Source organism: Mirounga angustirostris, unplaced genomic scaffold (genome assembly GCF_029215605.1).
Source record: "Mirounga angustirostris isolate CCGP_5_RB_7025 unplaced genomic scaffold, mMirAng1.0.hap1 SCAF_14, whole genome shotgun sequence".
NCBI classification, from domain to species: Eukaryota; Metazoa; Chordata; class Mammalia; order Carnivora; family Phocidae; genus Mirounga; species Mirounga angustirostris.
Genome location: NW_026991722.1, coordinates 23,220,831 through 23,242,057, shown reverse-complemented (window position 1 = coordinate 23,242,057; position 21,227 = coordinate 23,220,831). Strand labels below are relative to the sequence as shown.

The window sequence follows — 21,227 nt, the reverse complement described above, 5'->3', positions numbered from 1 at the left end:
CCCTGGATTGAGTCCCGCATCGGACTCCCTGCTCAGCGGGGAGTCTGCTTCTTCCTCTGATCCTCCCCCTCTCATGCTCTCTGTCTCCTATTCTCTCTCTCAGATAAATAAATAAAAAATCTTTAAAAATAAAAATAAATAAAAATAAAAATAAAGAAAATGAAAAGGCAAACCAGACAAGTAGAAAATATTCACAATACTGATCTCTGATAAAGAACTTGCATCCAGAATATAATAAAAAGTTATAAAAGAGGGGCGCCTGAGTGGCTCAGTCGTTAAGCATCTGCCTTCGGCTCAGGTCATGATCCCGGAGTTCCAGGATCGAGTCCCCGCATCGGGCTCCCTGCTCAGCAGGGAGTCTGCTTCTCCCTCTGACTGCCCCCCCCCACCCCCGCCGTGCTCTCTCTCTCAAATAAATAAATAAAATCTTGGAACGCTACATCAAAAACTAATGATGTAATGTATGGTGATTAACATGACATAATAATAAAAATAAATAAATAAAACCCCCCAAATAAATAAATAAAATCTTAAAAAAAAAAAGTAAGCTGACGTGTGACCTAGCAATGACACATTTATCCCAGAGAAATGGAAGCTTATGTCCACACAAAAACCTGTATATGAATATTCATAAGTTTATTTTGGAGTAGCCCCCCAAAAGCCAACCTCAAATTGGTCACATACTGTATGATTTCATTTATACATTCTTTTTTTTTTTTTTTAAAGATTTTATTTATTTGAGAGAGAGCGAGAGAGTGCACAGAAGCAGGGGCAGAGAGAGGAGAAGGGGCTGAGCAGGGAACCCGATGCGGGCTCGATCCCAGGACCCTGGGACCATGACCTGAGCCGAAGGCAGACACTTAGCCGACTGAGCCACCCAGGTGCCCCTCATTTATACATTCTTGAAATGACAAAATTAGAGAGATGGAGAAGAGGTTCCTGGTTGCCAGGGATTAGGGACAGGACTGGGAGTGGGCGGAAGGGGCGCCTGAGGGAAACCTTTCTGGTTCTGGAATAATTCTGTATCTTGCCTGGGGTGGCGGTTATGGGAATTTGTGGTGAAATGGCCCAGCACTACACACATTGTATCAAAGTCAGTTTCTTGGCCTTGATACTGTGCTGTGCTTATTTAAGATGTAACCACTGGGGGGGAGCTGGGTGAAGGGTACGTGGGCCCTCTGTCCTATTTTTGCAACTTCCTGTGAGTCTATAATCATTTTATTTTTTTTATTTTTTTTAAAGATTTTATTTATTTATTTGAGAGAGAGAGAATGAGAGAGAGAGAACACATGAGAGGGGATAGGGTCAGAGGACGAAGCAGACTCCCTGCCGAGCAGGGAGCCCGATGTGGGACTCGATCCAGGGACTCCAGGATCATGACCTGAGCCGAAGGCAGTCGCTCAACCAACTGAGCCACCCAGGCACCCCTATAATCATTTTAAAATGAAAAGTAAACAGATCTGAAAGAACTCTTAGCTCTAAGGGGTATGAAAACCCTTGGTGGGAACTCCCGCTGTGTTAGGTCGATGAGCAATCCCAGTGGCCTGGGGGAAAGGCGTGGGTCCTGGCTCGGTTTTTCCGCTGTGTCCTCGGATGAGACAGTCTCTGTTTTGTTCTTCCATCGACCAGGTCGCAGCCATGATTCGGCTGAGTGATGAGCTTTAGAGCGAATCAACCCTGTTAGCTTTAGAAAGGAAGAAATAAAGACCGAGGGTCCTTAGAAATAAGAAAGCTGATGGAATTTTAGGTATCCAACCAAAATGAGTCCTACCTGGCACCCTGTGAAGCGCTTCTGATGTTCATTGAAATAATTAGACACTTTTCTGTGCCCTGTGGCTGTATGCATGTATAAAATATAAAAGCATAGGGATAAAAACAGAAAGAGAATAAGCACACATGAATATGCTTTTACAGGAGTAGGATTAAGGGTGGGAGTTCCTCTTCTGCTTTTTAAACTATTTATGAGTTGTTTGTGGTATTTTTAGTTTACATTTTATTTTCTTTTAAAATGTATACTCTGAGATGTATTCTTCTCCCTTGTCCCCCAGCAACTATTTTTGTTAGCTTCTTGTGTATCCTTCCATATTTTCTTGATGTAAATCCAAGCAAGCCTGAATGAGATTCTTTTTTCCCCCTCATTCTACCATAAAAGTAGCATTCTAAACGCATTGTTTCTGCGCATTTTTTGTTGTTTTTTTCACTCAGCCATATAGGCGCATGGTACTTTTTCCCTAAACAAAGGGGAAAAACAAAGGAGCAAAGCGTTCTGCACTGAGAACTCACCTGGTTGGCCAAAGAAGTTTGCGCCACCTCCTTCCACTCCAGAGCATTCTCTCCACTCATTTTCTAGTGAAATGAAGGACTTACATCCTTTGCCATTTACCCAGCAAGCACGGCTCCCTATTCCAGGCAACTGCACAAGAATCTGTTCCCACATTGATTCACCGGTTTTGAGGACTAGATGTGAATAGGCTTCTACCAGCTGCTGGGAGCATGTACGGGCTGGGCACTTGTCACCACAACTGTGAGGGAGCTGAGAGGGGCCCTGGCTTGGGGGGCTGCCCTGTTCCGGTCAGGGTGCTGACCTCCCACGGCAGGCCTTGTCTGGGACTCTGCTCCCCCTCTTCTGAAAGCTGCAGGTGTCTGGGTGTGGCCAGACCCACATCCTGGAGACAGGACTGGGCTCCAGGGCCCTGAGGGTGGGATGTCATCAGGAACAGAGGATGGCCTGATGGTCGGGAAAGTAGCAGAAATGCCAAGCTGAACATCTTACCAGTGGTGACTGCCCTCAGCCTGGCTGAACTCGAGTCCTTTTCCTTCCTGAGCCTGGATGTGGCTCTTGGGAAAAGCTGGGGGGTTGGGGCGGGGGCAGGCTGAGTGCATCGAATTTGGCTCCCACCCTGAGATACATTATCTGTCCCTGGGGCAGAAGAACCAACAAATGGCCAACAAATGCTGGTGACTTGGTCCTGGAGCGTTAGGGCTGGAAAGAAGCCCTAGACCTCAGACACCCTGGGCCTCGGGGTCCCCACTCCTAGTCTGCTCCCTGTATCTGGTGGATGGCCACCTGCCAGGGCCTCAGTTTTCTCACAGCAAACGACTAAAATGCTCACCTTCCCTTTTGTCCTGGGTGCAGCAGAAAGAAATTAGCGTGGGTAGCAAACTCAGGTGTCCGTGGTGAGGAGGGAGCTAAGTGGGGGCGCAGCTGGGGAGAAAAGATTTTTTTTCGCTGGAACACGAAGCCCTCTTGGCTGAGCTTTGCTGTCTTTGCCTCGATGGAGCCAGGTATGGAAAGCATTTCCCCTTCCTCTTACCCCTGCTCCAGGAAGAACGGCAGGTCAAGTTGACTAGAGCGAGGCCCCCGTGGGCAGAGGGTGGGCGGCGTGAGGGCTGCGGGGATGGGGCTTCGGAGCCACGGCCCCACATCCCCACCTCCGAGGGGCAGCCGCTGGGAGCGCCGGCAGGTGGCTGCCAGGCAGGAAAACAAGCCTCGTGTCGCCAGAGCTCATTCTGCAGAAGTGGAAGCCATATTTTTATTGACGTTTCCTAATGTTGAAACGTTGGCAAGTGATTCACAAAACTGTAAAACGTCACGAGCCAATCAAAACAGGTCTGAGGGCCAGATTTCGGCCTCCGTCTGCCGGTTTGCTGACCTCAGGCCCAGACCTCTCGGGGCCCTGCGCTGTCTGCGGGAGCAGGTGCACATCCAGCCGGGCGCAGGTGCGGGTGGAGGCGGGGGGGTCCGTGGACCTGCGTCCGGAATTCCACTGGGAGACACTGACAGACTTCATTCTGAGGCAGCGATGCAGGAGGGGTTTCTGGAAGTTTGGCCCCCGTAGTTCCCGCTGTTTTGCAGGAACAGTGGGAAATCGCTGGCGTGCTCCGCAGTGACACTCAGTGACCCCAGCCAAACCAGTCACTTCTCTCTGGGCCTCCCTTTTATCATCTGTACCACGGAAGGGGGCCAACGGGGCACTCATCCAGATCAAACCTTTGTTGGCTCTCTAGGACCAGTTTTTTTTTTGGTGGGGAGGGAGGAGGAGTTTTCCTAACATGATATTAAAGTGCAACAATTTCACTCACAGTTTTAGGTGAGTCTCGAAGGCCACACTGCAGAAATATGATGGGAGCCTCCAGTGTAACATTTTTCGATTTTACATTTAAAATTTTCTAGTAGCCACATTAAGAAATGAAAAGAAATAGGTGAAATTAATTTCAGTAGTACATTTGATTTAATGCAATATAAAAGTATTATCAGTTTAACATGTAATCACTTTTATTTATTTATTTATTTTATTTTTAAAGATTTTATTTATTTATTCATGAGAGACAGAGAGAGAGAGAAGCAGGCTCCCCGCTGAGCCGGGAGCCCGATGTGGGACTCGATCCCAGGACCCTGGGATCATGACCTGAGCCGAAGGCAGACGCTTAACCATCTGAGCCACCCAGGCGCCCAACATGTAATCAATTTTAAAGCGAGTAGTAAGGTATTGTTTTATTATTGGAAGCCTAGGGCATGGTTTGCACCTACAGCGCATCTCCAGGGCTCCCTAACCACATGTGGCTCGTGGCCTCCACAATGCAGAGCAGAGCTCCGAAGCAAGAAGTGACAACTATTTCCACATTCCCAAGCGAGATGCCAGGTCCCCCAAGTGGGAATGAGAATTCTGCCTTTCACCTTGCGTGTACAAGCAGGGCATAGCTTCCTTTCCTCCCACCGAAATTCTCTTTCCACCGAAAAAATGTCTTCATAGTGAAGGGTGGCCATACTGTGTCCGGTTTACCCAGTATGCTCTGCTCTCCACCCCAGGCAACCTGACAGGTGTCTGTCTCCACCCCTCGCCCATCCGCTCTGGGCATGGTTCTGAGTAGGCAAGATCTGCATGGGAGAGACATAAGGAGGCTGCGGTGGGGTCATAGCTGACCTCGGCCTGTAGCCTTTGAGAGCCAGTGGGAACATCTCCTCTCTCCCTTATCCCCCCCTGAAGGAGCTGTAAGCGGGAGGAGGAGGAGAACCTTGAAGTCGGGAACAGAGAAGACAGGCTCCCAGCCTGCAGCAGCCTCAGGTGGGAGAGTGAACTTCAACTTGAAATGAGGTTTAGAAGTTTGGAATCCTAGATTATTTCACCAGACTGAGTTCACTCATTACTGAACTAAGACTATTTTGTTTCTAAAAGCAACCAGAGGATTTGTTTTAAAATATTCCAGCATAGGGGCGCCTGGGTGGCTCAGTTGGTTAAGCGACTGCCTTCGGCTCAGGTCATGATCCTGGAGTCCTGGGATCGAGTCCCACATCAGGCTCCCTGCTCAGCAGGGAGTCTGCTTCTCCCTCTGACCCTCCTCCCTCTCCTGCTCTCTGTCTCTCATTCTCTCTCTCGCAAATAAAAAAAAAATTAAAAAAAAAATATTCCAGCATAGGGGCGCCTGGTTGGTTGAGTGTCCCACTCTTGATTTTGGCTCAGGTCAGGATCTTGGGGTCGTGGGATCAGCACCGTGTCGGGCTCCCTGCTCAATGGGGAGTCTGCTTGGGATTCTCTCTCTCTCCCTCTGCCCCTCCCACTCGTGCTTGCTCTCTAAAATAAATGAATAAATAAATAAATTGTAAAAAAAAAAAATATTCCAGCACACGCAAAGTCTGGCAGAAATGCAAACTGGTAAGACAAGACTGTTCATAACTATTGAAGCTGGGTGACTGGTTACATGGGGTTCATTATAGCATTTTAAAAATTTTGGTTGTATGTGAAAATTTCCATAATAAAAGTTTTTAAATAGTGGCCAAAGGACTTTTTAAAAGGAGAGGCACAGAACCTGTCGGAGATTCACTTATGGGTAAAATTAGAGCTTGCCCCACAGGGCAGGTTTCAATGGGTAAGTTATGGGCAAAAACGGTAAAATAATAGAATTGTTTTCCGAACACGTCGCATGAGACCCACTTGTCCAATGCACTGTTTATTTTTTTCTCGGTGGTTGAATGTATACCTCCCATTCTCCAGCTATTGCTTCCCTCATTCTTTGGGGTGTGCCTTGTTGCTGGGACCCCCCGGTGCTCACCCCAGCAGGTTCTGGGCTCCCCAGCTTTTTTGGGTGATTTGATGACACAGTAGCTCCTTGCAAGAGACACCCAGATGGATGTTCCCGAAGCACAGAGGCCCTCGGAGCATGGAAGGACGACCTCTGTGCAGATATTGAGCATAACGGGGGCCATTAGTCCCCAAGGATCATTTGACATTTTGAAATGAACCCACGGTCTCTCATAAATAAGCCCGGACACTGAATAGGCCTGGGGCAGGGTGGCTGTAGCTGGGGGTTGGGAGGTCCCCACACTTCCGCGTCAAGTGCTGTGGGATGCATTGTACAATGTTTGAATGTGTGTAAAGCGAGCAGCGCGAGCTAAGGGGTCCTTGCTTGTCTCCCTGAGGCCTACTCTTTGGAACCATAGTCCTTGGCAGGCCCTGCTGGGCGGGTGGATGGTTTCAGTTACTATCCACGTTGATGACAAGCCTTTCCTGGCTCCTGTGCATGAACTTACCCATCAAGCCTGAGGCTTGGGTCAGTTTGGGCCCATCTGGCTGCCCTTTCTCAGACCCGGAAGGTGCGCCAGCCAGAAAAGCTATCATTCATGTTGAGTCCGTATCTTAAGGTCACAACTGAGGCCTCCACGAGCTTCTCTCCCTCTCCGAGAAATAAGCATTTCATATAGCTTTAACTTTTCCCTGTGAGTAATTAACTAATACATTTTGAAGACTTGCAGGGAGCTAGGCATCGTTCAGTCCTTGTGTGAATGACTGAATCCTCACTGCAAAAACCCTGTGAAGGGGGAATTATGGTTTCCCTGCTGCATACATAGATGAGAAACCAGAGGGGAGGTTCCCAGAGGTTGCTGCTAAGTGTGACCTGCCCAAGAACATCCAGTGAGCCAGTGTAACCAGGTTCAGCCCAGCAACCACTGCGTGATTCCTCCTCCCAGGGAGCGGCAGGGAAGCAGGCTCCTCGTGGGTACAAATCGAAAAAGGAAACAAATCAAAAAGTACCTGATTCATGGAAGGCTCTGGGGTGGGGTTCCCCGCTGAGGTCCTGGAAAAGTCCAGCAGCATCACACGTCTCAGGCCATGAGGCTACAGGACATTCCAGTACATCCATGGTGATCTGGGGCCCTCGTCAAGCAGGGGTTCTTGGGTGACCTCGAAGAATTGGTTATGAAGAATTTGTAATGAGGTCACATGTTCCTTGGACGTGCAGGAGCGTCATTTTCTGGGTGAAAGCTGCCCTCCACGCGGCTGGCTGTGCCCAGGACGTGTTTGGTGGTCCTGCAGAAGCTGTCTGAAGAAATGAACAGACAATGCCCAACACTTGGAGTTCACTCAGTGCTTTCCTTACACGATTCATTTCTCTCCCCATAACATGAGAGCAGTGCTGTAGACCCATCATAGAGATAGGAAGCAGCAGCTGTGGCAGCCAGATCTATTGCTTGGCAGCTCGGCCGGGACTCAACGCACACGTTCAAAATCAGATTTTCCAATTAAAAAAAAATGGAAAAGGAAAAGAGATGCCAATGGGATTTTAGGACAACTTCCCCTGTGTGTCTTAAGGATTTCTCTCCAGCCCAGGTCCTCTGGACTTTCTGGTCATACACTTCCACTCCCTTCCCTCCTCCCAGCCCTTGGTGCTGATTGTCAACAAAATACTTTATAGTCACTCACTTGGACAACGAGGGCAGAGTGCTGGCTGCACTCATCAGCAAGCCTAGGTTGAGAGCAGGTTTCAGGGTCCAGATTTCAAAAAATGTAGATCCTGCCAGGCTGGATGATGATTTAGGAAGAATTAAACTTGAATTTTCAATGCAGTACTTAGATCCATGACAGGGATATAGAACTCATTGAGCCTCCTTACTACAGGTTGAGGAAAGTGGAGAGCAGGTGGTGGGGCGGGGAGGGGGTGCGACCTGCCAGACACAGGATTGTCTTGGCCCCATTCAGCCACTGGGAACCCAGGGCAGTTAGAAGCCCCCTTCTGAGACACCCCTGCCTGCCCTTGTTTGATTTCTTAGAGCTCTTCTGTGGGTTCTTTTGCACCCCCCCCACCAGCTGTGTCTCTTTGGCCTCTGCCCCTTCCCTGCCACCCACTAGCCTGAACAGAAAGCTGGTCCTAACCAAGCGGCCTATAAGACTTTCCTGTGGACAAAGAGCTTCAGTACAAACCTTTGAGGCTTCCTTTGCTGACTTCCTGATGAGGACGAAGAAAGGCGGAATGGGCTTGTCCAAGGTCACACAGAGCCAAGCTGGAAACCCAAATTTTCCATTATGAGCCCAAAGTCTTTTCTGCTCCAGCCCTGAGAAGTAAGTCTCCCACCTTAACTCCTACTGCCCGTCGTGTCTTTAAGATACACGTGCCTGCGAGCATATTCACTTCCCAGGAATTCTTACATTTTTTTTTAAATTCATAAATATATATCTCCCCAACTGGACTCTAAGTCCTTTGAATCAACTCAGTATATTATAAACAAACAAACAAACAAACAAAAACAAGGCAAACAGGCAAAAAAGAAAAAAAAAAGAGGTGCAGTGTGTCCCTGGGTAGGATCTTATCCTTAAATCTCGGAATGCCTCGTCTACCTTGTTAGCCCCCAACTCCAACAAGTAGTGTGAGCTCTGTGGTAGGGTTTCTGTTTCCAGAAATGCTTCTCAGAGGTGCCTAATATGGACTCATCCATTGAGAGCTCCCCAAATCTGGAGAACGCTCATTTGTTTGCTTGTGTGGGGATGAAAAAAGAAAAAAATGTATACGGTTGACCTTTGAACAACGTAGGGTTTAGGGATGCAGTAAAAAATCCACGTATAACTTCTGACTCCCCCAAAACTTAACTACTAGGAGCCTACTGTTGACCGGAAGCTTTACAGACAACAGAAACAGTTGATGAACATACTTTGTATGTTACATGTAATATAGCCTCTATTCTTTTTTTTTTTTTTTAAAGATTTTATTTATTTATTTGAGAGGGAGAATGAGAGACAGAGAGCACGAGAGGGAAGAGGGTCAGAGGGAGAAGCAGACCCCCCGCTGAGGAGGGAGCCCGATGCGGGACTCGATCCCGGGACTCCAGGATCATGACCTGAGCTGAAGGCAGTCGCTCAACCAACTGAGCCACCCAGGCGCCCAATATAGCCTCTATTCTTACAACAAAGTAATCTAGAGAAAAGAAAACTATTATTAAGAAAATCATAAGGAAGAAAAAGTACATTGACAGTACAGCCCTGTATTTATTGGAAAAAATTTGCGTGTAAGTAGACTTCACAGCCCAAACATGTGTGGTTCAGGGGTCAATGCAAGTCATACACAGAGAAGGGAAACTGGTGGGTGTGTTTCATGTTTCACCCGGTTCAGTAATTGTTCTTGATACTCAAATTGTCCCATATTTGGCCAATTCTACTTGGCTCCTGTGCCTTTGATAGCTTCTTTTCCATCCCCTAGAACAAGATATTCTAGACTCATCTTGTACAATTCTCACCCCAGACATTTCTCCTTGAGACACTGGTTTCTTTCAGTGGGAAATGATACACTATCAAAATTTGGTTACTAAAACAGTTGAAAAGATTACTTTGTGTATCCGCTCATTCCATTCCATACCTTTCTCCTCTTCTTTTAGGAGCATTAATACATATGATACTCTCTCTCTTTTATACCCTTCATGCAGCTTTCCTTTTACACACACCCATACACACCCACACACCCCCCCCACACCCACACACACACGCACACGCACACAGACACACTGCTGTCATTTTAATTGTCTAAACTTCATTGTCTAGTAGTTTCCTAAGCAAGGGCTATGGAACCCACATTCCCTGCGTTTTTGCATGTTGTTGTTATAATATTTACATTTAAGAGCCAGCTTGGCTAGGTAAAAAAGTCCTTGGTTCTCATTTTCTTTCCTTGAGTATCTTAAATATCTCACCCATTTTCTTGTGGCATAAAATGTTGCTGTCAAAATGTTTTTGAACAATTGAATTTTCTTTTCCTTATGTGTTACTCGGTCTTTTTGCCTAGATGTCCAAAAGATGTTTCTCCTTTTTATTTTTAAAGTCCAATATTTTACTAGGCAATGGCTTGGTATTGGTCATTTGGGATCAATGAAATGGTATGTATGTCCTTTCAATTCCTTTCAGACTTCTTGTTTCCCCCAAATTTTTGGGAGAAATGTGTTACTATCTTCTAACTATAGTTATAAAATTGCTATTTTTTCTCTAAGTCATCAACATTTTGCTTTCTACATTTTTGAGGCTATTTTATTATGCACATATGAATTTAGATTTGCTAGATCTTTCTGGTGAATCAAAATTTTTATTGCCAGGAAATACCTCTTTGCCTCTAGTACTGCTTCTTGATTTTAAATCTATTTTTTCTTTTTAAGGATTTTATTTTTAAGCAATCTCTCCACCCCAAGTGGTGCTGGAACTCACAACCCCAAGATCAAGAGTTGCACACTCCACCGACTGAGCCATCTAAGCACCCTGAAATCTATTTTTCCCCCCGATATTAATGTCTACTCTGACATTCTTTAGGTTTTTGATTGCTGTCTTTTTCCCCGTACTTTAACTTTTAACCTTTCTCTCTCTTTTTATTTTAGGCATGTTTCTTGTAAGCAGCTTAGAATTGGGTTTTGTTTTTATCAAGCCAGCCTACCTTTTAATTGGAGTATTTAGTCTATTTACATTTTAATTTAATTACTAATTCACTTGGGCGTAAATGCTATTATTATTTTCTTTTTGTCCCAGTCTCAGTTTCCTTCTCTTTTCTTTCTTGCCTTCTTTAGTTCTTTTTAAATGATCTCATTATTAGTTGGTAGTTATAGTTTGGTAGTTATACTTTTTACAAAATATGGTTTTTAGCGGTCAAACTTGGAGATTATAATACTTTTTTGAGCTCTCAAGTTTCGAAAAGAGTTGATTACTTTTATCCCTTTTTTGGCAATATGAGCACCTTAGAAAAATCTTAATTCCATTTACTCATTTGGGATATATATGTTACTGCAGTTATGTGTGCCTGCCCAGTAGCCCGCGAAGCTTTCCAAAGCAAGACGCATCTCCCACCTGCCGTCCTCTGTGTATCAGCAAATGCACCCAGGCTCTGACCACCTGCCTTACCTACCTCAGCTTCTGCTCCCCATGAGATCTTGGTCCCGTTAAGTTTTCAGTCTCACGTTAGCTCTCTGATGCCTTTAATAACTTCTATATCGAATCCAGCTTTTCTAGTTGGCCTTGGTGCAAGCGCTGGTCTGGCTTACCTCGTCTGTCATTAATGGCAGTGGAAATTGCATGCTATTCACTACAGTCGCGGGGATGGAGCCCAACGAGCAGGTCTGCAGGCAGGTACTGTTGCTAGTAGAGTAGTCCGAATCCCATAGCTCTTTCGCATCGGCGCTGTCCGGGGAAGGTGACCCACAGACCCAGCTTGCGGCGCACTGAGGGCGGTGTGTGTGACAGCCAGCCCTGCGAGCTGGACATATTGCCTAGCTGTCTGGGTAAAGAGAATCCAGAAGGGCACCTGAGGTGGCCTGTGCTGTCCTGAGCAGATCTGGGATCAGTGCCCAGGGCCCAGGGCCATTGGGGCCTACCTAGCCTCTACAGGTCAACACGAGAATAGTCTCTTTGTTCCACTTTCACAAAGATGGATACAACAAGTGCTCAGGGCTGGTTCAACAGCCTGTAGTTCAAAAACTGGAGTCTGAGCCAAAGGTCAGAGTCGGCCCATCCTTGCCAGGGGCTGAGGAAAGGTGAGACAAGGCATTCCTGGAACTAGTTCATAGTCTTCTTACGAATCTGAACCAACTGCCATGGGGGGGGGGGGGGGTGCGGCGGCAGTGCGGGGCTCTGCATGACCTTCCCTGGCAAGGGCATGGTGTGGGGCCAGAATTTCCATGCTTGTACAATGCCATCCTCTTGCTGTTGTGGACTGAATTGCATCCCCCCAAATTCACATGTTGAAGTCCTAATCCCCAATCCCTCAGACTGTAACTGTAGTTGGGCATAGGGCTTTTAAAGATGTCCTTATGTTAAATGAGGTTGTACATGTGGTCTTTGATCCAGCAGGACTGGTGACCTTATTCGAGGAGGGAGAGACACCAGAGATGAGCATGGACAGAGAGAAGGCCACATGAGGACGCAGCTAGAAGGTGGCCATGGGCAAGCCAAGGAGAGAGGCCTCAGGGGAATCGAACCTGCCAACGCCTTGACCTCAGACTTGCAGCTTCTAGGACTGTAAGAAGATAAATTCCTGTGGTGTAGGCGCCCCCCATCTGTGGTGCTTTGTTATCAGCAGCCTGGGCACACAAATACACCTGGGGTGGGGTCAGACACTCTCAGGTGACAGAGGTGATGGACGGTTGATGGATGGTATGGACCCCCATCCTCCCTGGAAACACCCTCCACCCTACCTGGTCCTGAGGTATCCAGCTTTTGAAAAATCCCTTCCGAGTGCTTCGTTTGCTCCATTAGTGTCTGGGTCTGTTTGCCAGCCTTAGTCCATCTTCCTTTACCAACCACCCCCTTCCGAATGAAAGCATTCTAGCAGGTTTCTTCTCTGAAGGCAGAGAGCCCAGATCTCTGGGGTTTCCGTCCTGAGGGTTGCTGGCACCTGAGTTCTGGCTCAGGTGGAAGCACCAGAAGGACTGTGGATCGGATTTGCTCCCTAGGGGGGTTCCCACATCTCGGGGGGGGCGGGACACCTTGCCGCCTCATGGGCTGTTCATGACTTGCTGGAACCTACCATTTCTAAACCTCTTGCCCTGCTGTTTCTTGTTCTGTTCCTGTGAGTCGGGGCTCTCGGGGGTCTGAGAATGACCCAAACCAAGCTATGGTTCTTGCCTTCATGGCATGACAACGGAGACCTAACCTAGATGACCTGCAACCCACAGGTGAGTGAGGCCGGGGAGGATCTGAGCAGGCGGAATGGGTGATGAACCACCACTTCACTCCTGGCTGATGACCTTGCCTGCCTGCCTGCCTGCTCCAGGGTGGGGGTGGGGGGCCAGGCCGTGCGTGCGGGCACGTGTGTGTGTTCAAATCATATTTCCTTTTGTCCTTTAGGCATTGGCACAGACATGAAATTCACTTCTTACTTATTGACCACAAAGCACTAGAAACTAAGATTTCAGACACAAGTAAGGACACTAGTAATGAACAGTTTCTGCTTACACTCAGCTCCTAGCAAACATACAAGTGATAGGAGACCTCCCACGTGTTCCCTCTCTTTCCTAGTCCTAAACCCTGAGAGACTGCTCCAGCATCAACCTTCATTCTAGATAATTCTGGATATCTAATTTGAACACCAAAGTGATAATTTTAAAATCTGAGTCATGTATAAACCTCTCTTTAAAAAAAGAAAACCGGGGCACCTGGGAAGCATCTGAGTTCAGCTCAGGTCATGATATTGGGGTTCTGGGATCCAGCCTCATGGTGGGTTCCCCACTCAGCGGGGAGTTTGCTTCTCCCTCTGCCTCCCCCCACCCCTCCCTCGCTTGCGCTCTCTCTCTCAAATAAATAAAATCTTAAAAATAATAAAAAAATAAATTAAAAAAGGAAACCAAAAGTCTAATGATGACAAATTATTTTACTTATATTACTTAAATAACTATGCACACAACACTATTTAAGCTCTGTATGCTTAATAGCCCTTACATAACTCTAACCAAAACCAGTGTACAAATGAATTGCAGAAAGTCTCTACATCAATGAAACTCAAGGGAGCACGCTTTCCTGAATACGATCTGCCATGTTATTTTTCTGAACCGAACACTCAATATTGTGCTTAGTGACACCATCTGTGTGGTGTGATGAAGCAGTTACTCCGTGTCTTTCCTCCACTCGGAAAATTGCAAACATCCCACTTGCACAGAATACTGTGGTGATGTTCATGAATGAAGTCCTCCTTCCCATTCTTTTTAAAAATACTACGTGGCTCTAAAAAATCTCTAGAAACAGTTATGAGATGATCTCTTCATGTGATGTGGAGCATGTTTACATTAATTTTTAAGATTTTTGTTCAAATGAAAATTAAAATTCTCATAGAGGGGTCAGGGACCTCCGGAATATATCTGGCGCTTCTCAGGGTGTCTGCAGACCCCAATTTAAAAGTTGTTGGGGCGCCTGGGTGGCTCAGATGGTTAAGCGACTGCCTCTGGCTCAGGTCATGACCCTGGAGTCCCGGGATCGAGTCCCGCATCGGGCTCCCTGCTCGGCGGGGAGTCTGCTTCTCCCTCTGACCCTCCTCCCTCTCATGCTCTCTGTCTCTCATTCTCTCTGTCTCAAATAAATAAATAAAATCTTAAAAAAAAAAAATTGAATGTCTCTTTACCAAGCAGAGTGACATTAACAATGACACAAAGGTATTTAAGGAGAGAAATGGTGAGAAGAATATAGGACCATTCAGACCTATAACTACTAGAACTCGGAGAAGAGGGAAACTGGAAGAAAATTATCAAAGAAACTAAACTTTTCCAGAGCAAACTTTCCATATTTAGAGTCCACCAAGTACTGAGCAAAATTAGATGAAAATAGATAAGGCATAGGGCGCCTGGGTGGCTCAGTTGGTTGAGCGACTGCCTTCGGCCCAGGTCATGATCCTGGAGTCCCGGGATCGAGTCCCGCATCGGGCTCCCTGCTCGGCGGGGAGTCTGCTTCGCCCTCTGACCCTCCCCCTTCTCATGTGCTTGCTCTCTCTCATTCTCTCTGTCTCAAATAAATAAATAAAATCTTAAAAAAAAAATAAATAAAAAATAGAAGTTGCTGGATTTGACGTTTTGGCTTTCACGTGAGCAGCTTTCTGCCCGCTTCCCCGTGGCCCGAGTCCGTACCCCGCTACTCTCATGCCCCGTGGGGCCGGGTCCCCAGGAAGTGCACGGGCCTGGCTTGTTTTCGCGTCGCTCTTCCTGGGTGGGGCCCCGTGTGCGTTCCGTGCGCAACGCAACCAAAGCCCCGCGGGCGGCTGACCCGCCCGCGGGAATACGCCCCGCTCCCCGGGGGCACCCCAGCCGGACGGCGCGTCCCGCGACTCTGGGCTGCGGCTGGCCCAGGGAGGCGCCCCTGCCACGCAGCTGATGCCGGCTGGGGGCTGGCTGCTGACCGTGCCACAGCCGGAGGGAAAAACTAGCGCCTCGCACGACCGGAAGAGCAACCGGAGCCGTATTTACAAACAAACACCTGCCTCGGAACGGGGGCAGGAAATGAGATTTCGGAAACGCCGCCCGGAAGCCAGCGAGGCAGCCGCCCCTCCCTCTGCGTCGGTCGCCAGCTGGGACCCGCCCCCGGGAAGGAGGCCCCGCCCCCGGGAAGGAGGCCCCGCCCCCGCCCCCCCGGTGGGCGCAGCCTTCCCGCGGTGGACCCTGCCGCTCCCGGCGGGCCCTCGGGACGGATGACGTCTCCTCAGAGGCCTCCTTGGGGGCTTTTCGGGAAAGAGGAGGAGCGCTGTGTTCAGTCTGGGCGGGGTCTGCAGAGCGGGGTGCACACATTCCAGGGGCTGTGGAAGGTCCTCCATGGGGTCCAGGGAAGGAAATACTGTCTGTTTAGATCAACGTTTGCCTTCAAGGGAAGAGAAAGCTGGGCCGCATTATCAACGTCGAATGCCTGTGAACTCTGGCCCCTGACCCCTGAGGGAGAAGCGGGGTCTGCAGATTGGGGCAACCGCGGTGGGCATGCTGAAGGGAACGGAGAGATTCCGTTCTCGACACCCCATTAAACTACCTCTCGGAAAGTGACCATCTTTGAAAGGGAGCCTGGGACGGGAGAGAACCGTGATCTGGAAAGCGGGGTGAGCAGCCCCTGGGTGGCAGGGCCGACTTTTCTCACAGCGGCATGAGCTCGTTGCGAGCAGCTTATGAGGTACAAGCCACAGCGCTTCAAGCAGATCCGACCGCGAGAGGGCCAAGTCCGGAAGGGCCCGGAAGACCACGCGAGCTAGGACCCCACATCCATAGGCGCTGGTGCTGACTGTTGCCTGACCGACCGGAGAATAGCAAGACCTTTACAAATACTGTTGATTTCGTCTTGATTGCACCCTTCTAAATCGTCTTTGTGGACGTTTTACCTTGTACGGAAAATGCAGTATGTACGTAAATAGATAACACTTACAAAATAAGATAATGAGAACTGGAGCGGAGGTGCGATCAGCACTTTGTCCCCAGGTAAGGGCGGGCAGGCAGCGCAAACTCTTGAGGACTGCTGATCTAGTTTTTCTTTCTTTTTTTTTTTAAGATTTTATTTATTTATTTGAGAGAGAGAATGAGATAGAGAGAGCACATGAGAGGGGGGAGGGGCAGAGGGAGAAGCAGACTCCCTTCCGAGCAGGGAGCCCGATGCGGGACTCGATCCCGGGACTCCAGGATCATGACCTGAGCCGAAGGCAGTCGCTTAACCGACTGAGCCACCCAGGCGCCCTGATCTAGTTTTTCAAACTTGAGGTGCCTCCGAATTACCAGGAGGCTTGTTAAAGCACAGGTCGCTGGGCCCACCTCCAAGGCTTCCAAGTCAGTCCCCCTGGGGTGGGACTTGAGGATCTGCGCTTCTAACAGGTCCCCAGGTGCTGTTGGCGCATCTGGGGCCTATGGGCTCTATAGGAGTGGGCCCACCTGGGGGGAAGCAGGCCGAGGGTGAGTGAGTCAGCCTTCCTCACGGTGAAAACCGGGGTCGCCCTGAAGACCAGGGATAGCCGCCTCCCAGCCGGCCACACAGCCTGGAAGTCACCCCAGGGACAGATTCCTTAGCCTGAAGCCTGGCTTTGCAACCCAACCTGAAAGGGAGGAGCTAGAAACAGCGCCAAGGGAAGCTTCGGCTGCCTGGAGCAGGGGTCGGGGACGAGGGACTTGGAGCCCAACTACTTACCTCACCTGAGGACACAGGGCTTGGAACTCTCGGGCTGTGCTGTCTCGGAGATCGGATGGCTTCCCTGCAGGGCCACTCGCTAGCTTTCGACTTCAAATCTTCAATACGGTAAAATATGGGCAATGGGACAAAAATATCTTATTTTTCGCTCGCTTGCTGCCTTCTGAGAAGGGTGGGTATTGGCGGAGGAACTGAACTGCCCCTGGGGGAAGGGGCGGGGGCAGGAGCTGGGTGGGGTGACTGCTGGGGTGGGGGGCACAGAGGAGGAGGAAGCTGTGGTCGGCACTGGGGAGACTCGAGAAGCAAGCTGTGAGCAGTGTGTTGTGTGTGTGTGTGGGGGGGGGTTTGGGCCCCATACTACTCCTCTGTCCCCTCCACTCAACAGCAAGTAGGGCAAAGATGGGGCTGAGTCCGGCATCTCTCATCTGGTGGCAAAGGCCTGGTGCGGAGGTCCGGCCTGGCACAGTACGGTGGTTTTCCCCATCTCCCCCTGCTCTGGGCTCCCTCCCACAAATATTCACATCCAGTTTCTTTTTTATAAAATGCATTTTTAATAGGAGGTCTCTCTTGAAAACCAGAAGCAGTAACACACCAAGGGATGTAGTTCCGATGGCAGGATTTCAAGCTCAGGCTGCGCGGTAAGCAGTCAGTGTCCCTTATATTGGGCCCCCATCACATCTGTCCATAGCCGTGTACTTCTGAGGGAAGGCCTATTGTCAGATCAGTTTTTTGCACCTGCCTACACTGGCTGCCAATGAAGAGTATTAGAATTCCAGCCCCAGGCATGCAGCCTGCAGGGAGAAGCCCAGCCCCCAGTGCTGCCGGGCACTGTGCTGACCTGCTAGCCTGCTGACCTGCTAGGCGCTGGGGGGTGGGGGTGGGGTGGGGGCTGGGCTCCTTCCTTCCTCAGCATTCCTCATGGGGCCCAGGCTTTGTCTTTAGGTAATTATGGAGCCTCCTTTACCCACAATGTAGCGCCCATAAGGAGCCAGTGAGAACGGTGTGGGATCCGCGAGACCGGGGTCCAAATCCTCACCGCCACCCCCTTGCCCCAAGCCATGGATGATGAGGGTGCCCACTGTGGATGGTCATGAGGATGAGGTGAATGTGTGCAGAGTGCCAGGCCCTTTGAATGCTCCCTTGCAACCTTATTATGTGCTGATTCAATTTGACTAAATTCAGAAAGCCCTTGTGGATTACTGCATTGAAAGCTAAACTTGGAGGATCTTATCTCGGCTTCCTCGGGGCGTCTGAAGGTGAGAGACATTAACTCATTCATTCATTCCTTCATGCACATGGAAATCTTTGAGTGCTGACTGCAGGTCAGACAATAAACTCATAAGTATATAAGAACAAAGAACAATAAAAGCCTCTCTGGGAGGGGCGCCTGGGTGGGTCAGTCGGTTAAGCATCTGCCTTCGGTTCAGGTCATGATCACAAGGTCCTGGGATGGAGCGGGCACTGCCAGAAGATGAAAGCCCATTTCCACCCATTTCCACCCCCAGGCAAAGCTGCAGAAGAATCACAAAGGGGCTGCCAGGTCTAAGGGCTCACAGTGAGACAGAGGGGAGGCTGAGGCTGGAGGGGTCTGAGTCAGGGTGAGGCTACTGGTCCCTGCAGGAGCCCTTCTCTGCACACTTACCCCCTAGAGGCACCCTGGTGTGCCGAAAGCAGGGCTTTGGACTCAGGATGCTCTCCTGCTTTGCGTTGGGAAAGTCATTTTAGTGCTCTGAGCCTCAGTTTTTCCATCTGTAAAATGGTGCTAATTACATCTCCTTATTCACTCTACTCGGGAGAACCAGATGAGGTCATAAGAGGAAGTGCTTTTAGGACACCAGCATCTTCTACCTGCTACCTACCCCGTGGCAGGTGGACGTGCCCGCGTCTTTTTAAAAACCACAAATCAACAGCGAAACCCCTCAAACGTCACAGCAACATGGAGCAATGTGACCTTTCAGCCTCATTACGGCGAGGCAAGGACCCCCACAGCGGATGGAGCGAGAGGAGACAGCTGACTGCGGGTGCAGCTGGGCGCGCGCGCGGGGGGTGGACGCAGCGGGCTCACCCTCGGCTTGCCGGTGGCCGCCAGCGTCAGAGCCACAGCTCCTGTGAGGCCCGAGAAGCTGCAGCGAGTGCCCCGGATGCAGTGGCCGCACAGTGGGTAGCTTCCTTCCAGATGGGCCCAGGAGCCGGCGGCAAGACAGCGAGGGCCAGCCTGCGGGGGGGGCAGCACCGGCCTGCACCCCGCCTCCCTGCCTGGGGCGCTAGGGGGTCTCCTGTGGTTTCCCCACCTCGTGCTTTCATCTGAGCCTTTACCCCGCCAAGTACAGCCACTGGCCCGAGGCACCTTAGAGCAGAGGTCTGGCCCTCGCCTGCCTTTGCATGGCCTATGAGCTAAGAGGAGTTTTCGCACCCTGAAACGGTGTGAAATTCTTAAAAAAAAAAGAATAATATTTTGTGACATCAGCAGTCATACAATTCAAATGTCAGTGTCCATAAATAGGGACTTGTTCCTTTGTTGTGTAGGCTTTGGCCACTTTCACGCTTCTGGGGGAGGGGGGTTGAGGAGGCACGACGGGACACATGGCCAGCAAAACCTAAAATACTATCTGGCCCTTTGCGGAGAAAGTGCGCCAATCCCCGACTTAGATCCTTCCTTCCAGGAGCATCTGAACTGTAATTGACTCTCCTGTGTTAAGCAGCTGAGATGAAGCTCTTAATGGTGGACTTTCGACGGCCATCCATGGCTAGTGGCTCCCGCCGGCTGAGTTTGCCAGGAGAAGGTGTGGGGAAAATTAGAGCCGTGTAACAAAGAGGCAGCAGCATGTAAAAGAGAAGGCTGGAGTTTCTAATTCCGGCTTCGACTAACTAATAATTATGTGATCTGAGCAGAAAGGCTCCTCACATGCTGGTGCTTTTCTCATCCATTCAAAATCTGCCCTCTTGGCCTCAAAGAGGAAGATAATAGCTGTGAAATGCTTTGCCATCTGAAGCAGCACTCAAATGCAAGGATCAGCCAGGCTCTAGAATCCTGATAAGGTACATTTTTTCCTCTCCAGGCGCAGGGAACAAAAGTGACTGCTCGAGTGTCGCAATCCTGTTCTCATCCATCCCAAGTCAAGATGCTTGGTTTGGCAACAACACTATCGTAGATCCTTGGCATCTGTGCAACTGACGTTCAGTCAGTCATTCCCAAGCCACCCGGAAGGCCCCCAACTGTCTACCTGTCATTTTGCTGAGACACAGAACTGAGCTACTCACTCGCTACTTACTGAGTCAATCTAGTGGATGGCCAAGCATCCTCATCCCAGGATGGCGCACCGTTCTCTTCTTGTTAGAACAGATGTAATAACTAATAAAGTGATTTAAAACTTCCTTTACAAATAAGTGCTCTGTATTCATGACATTGGCCCTCTCAAAAGTCTGGGGAGGAACTCTCTAGGAGTGCTGTGGGTCCACAGTAAAGAGTTTATTTGCAATCAGGAGACTCTGGCCTGACGGAGCCATGTCTAGATTTTGTCTACCATGCCTTTAAGAAAAACTCCAGGAAGTGGCTTCCTTCTATGGCAGTCCCACTTTCCGGTTCCTAGAAATAGCTGATTCCAACAGCACCTGATGATCACAAGTCACAAGTCACCTGAGGGGACCCGAGGCCAGGAATGGATGACAACCACATTTTATTTGGACACTGAAACACGTTGCAGTCCGAAGTGCAACCACGCCCCACAACGGTCCCAGAGCATGCAACAGAATTTGCAGCTAATGTGCTCATTTCCATTCTGCTAACAGACATGTGTGCTCTTAAAAATGCAAACCCACACGGAAGCCCATGCCAAAGACAGTTGTGACAAATTTCGTCACCTGGGTTTTCTTGTTTATAATAGCTAGCCCGTGCTGGCAACGCAAATTGGCCAGTTGGGTGCTATTTTAAACCCTTCCTGCTCTTCTTCTCCTTTGTGCCAAGGGCACACAAAGCTGCCCAGAAGGAAGGAATTCAATCAGCATTAGAAGAATGCACTGAAGTTCTGTTTCCTAAACCCCAGGGGAGATGTGAGTGGGAGGGGAGGACCCAGCTAGCCAAGGACAGAGTCCTTTTTATGTGTCTGTTTCCCCAGGCCAGGCGCTGGGCCCAGCTGACAAATGCTAGTGGGAGGGAACCCTGAAGGGTGGCTGGTAGCAAGGAGAGGCCTGGGAAAGAGTGGGGACCATGAGGGGGTGGAAACACTTCTGAGGCTTCATCCTGGCCCAGAGTTTTCATCTGCTACCCCCAGAGTCCCATCCCTCTGCCTGGCCAGGTCCACCTGGCCCTGACAGAAAGGGCTGCTGGCAGGACTCGTCATCAGCCTGTCCTTACCC

General features: G+C 49.5%; 1 long non-coding RNA gene across 2 annotated transcripts; it reads right to left on the bottom strand.

Moving 5' to 3' along the window:
• Positions 1-472: 472 nt before the first annotated feature.
• On the bottom strand, positions 473-9,114 carry LOC135362446 (uncharacterized). 2 transcript variants are annotated; one of them, XR_010407153.1, is made up of 5 exons: positions 8,199-9,114; positions 7,701-7,799; positions 7,032-7,320; positions 3,114-4,170; positions 473-1,684 (listed from the first exon to the last, which is right to left on the bottom strand). It is a non-coding gene; the product is annotated as an uncharacterized LOC135362446 (long non-coding RNA). The 2 variants fall into 2 exon arrangements; XR_010407152.1 differs by having other exon boundaries at positions 473-4,170.
• Positions 9,115-21,227: the final 12,113 nt, after the last annotated feature.